The 1,710-nt window shown below is 44.5% G+C and overlaps 1 pseudogene; it reads right to left on the minus strand.

Annotated features, from left to right (window-relative positions):
- Nucleotides 1-1,210: 1,210 nt before the first annotated feature.
- On the minus strand, nt 1,211-1,316 carry LOC141213271 (U2 spliceosomal RNA; annotated as a pseudogene).
- Nucleotides 1,317-1,710: the final 394 nt, after the last annotated feature.

Genomic DNA, 1,710 nt, shown 5'->3' on the forward strand with positions numbered 1-1,710 from the left:
TTTATCAAACCCTTGACTGTAAGTTTGCTGAACCCTAAGTGGATTATACTGTTCCCATAGTTTCAGTTTTGGACCATTTAAGGGGAATTTAAAGGGTTCTGGCCACTGATTTTCCTTAAAGGGGATCAGTATCCCTGTATGTCTTTGTATATACTTGATAAAGACCTATAACAGGTCGAAACATTATGTGATGGCGGAATAAACTTTGTCTTTTGGAATTCATCACTCTGGACTGAACGCTGTTACTTACCTTTATCCCCCTTAACAGGATGTCTTATTTTTGTGTTTTAGTCCCAAGATTGAAAAGGGCAGCCCTCTTAAAGCCCTGCTGTTTGACTCCACGTTTGATCACTACAGAGGCGTCGTAGCAGCATCGCCCTGTGTGGAGGTGACGTGTGTAAAGGCAATAAAATCGTGTCTGCCCACTCGGGCAAGTGCTATGAAGTCAATGAGGTTGGCATACTGACCCCAGAGGAAGTGGCAGCCGAAAAACTAAGTTTTTTTAAAATAATTTTATTAGCCTTTCCCTCTGTCTTCACCAATCAGCCCTCTGTATTGATGATCAGATCAAAGATCTAGACAGGGATTGTCTCACGCTGCATCTCCTTACTGATTGTATCAGTGAGAAGACAGAAGCTGCCCCATCCCATTCTCCAAGAAATGCAGAACCCAATGCATCTGCTGTCCGTGATCCGCTTATTGTCAGAGGACATCATTAGGGACTGCATTTTCTCATTGCTTAAGAAATTGTTGGGGGATCCTGCTAATTGTTGAATAATAAAAGTGCAGCACCGCTCCATTTAAGGCTGTGTTTCCCAAGCTCCAGTCCTCATGGCCCCTAACAGGTCAGGTTTTCAGGATTTCCTCAGTATTACACATGTGATGAAAGTATCATCAAGGAATCAGGAATTCTCTCGCCTGTGCAATACTATGGAAATCCTGAAGACATGACCTGTGGGGGGCCGTGAGGACTGGAGTTTGGGAAACACTGATTTTAAAGGGACTGTCAGCACAGAATGACTGTTGAAACCAAGTACAAGCGCTCCGTGGATCACGGCGTGGGCCAATCCTTTATATACTCCTTCCCACCTGCTTGTTTTACCTCTGTCTCCTTCCTTCTCTGGTTCTATGAAGCCAGAGCTGTCAATCAAAGAAGAGGAGGGTGTGGATAGAGGGAAAACAAGCAGGCGGGAAGATAGATAGATAGATAGATAGATAGATAACATTGCAATACAATATATTGGTAAAAGCAAAGCACATATACTAAATGAGAACAGATACTACACTTGATGTTAGCCAAAAGGCCGAGAAGCGATAACCTGAATTGGTTTTGGCCTATGACTGCACCCTGTCTTCAAGAAGGCACCCATTGTAGGGATAGGGACAAAGACTTCCCTTAGGAGGACATGTTGTTCATCAATAGTCACCTTAAAACCCACAACTTTACTGCTTGTTGCAGCTGCAGCCCAAGCGTGCATTTTTAATCTGCATGAGTCTGCCTATTTTCAAACATTCTCCCCTCCCCCCCACAATGTCCCATGTACCTGCAGACAAGGGGATGGGGAGAGGATAACTAATTAGTGAACAAACAAGCGGCGGTCCACCTTCTTCCTAGTCTGCAGGCTCCCTGCAGACTGTAGCTGACTGCAGAAGCACAGCCAGATAAAGGCTAGGAGCCCATTATGACACGTGCAATGATGTTCCATTCTT

The sequence above is a fragment of the Phyllobates terribilis genome, unplaced genomic scaffold (genome assembly GCF_046119375.1).
Source record: "Phyllobates terribilis strain yellow unplaced genomic scaffold, ASM4611937v1 Scaffold_189__1_contigs__length_3638672, whole genome shotgun sequence".
In the NCBI taxonomy this organism is placed as follows: domain Eukaryota; kingdom Metazoa; phylum Chordata; class Amphibia; order Anura; family Dendrobatidae; genus Phyllobates; species Phyllobates terribilis.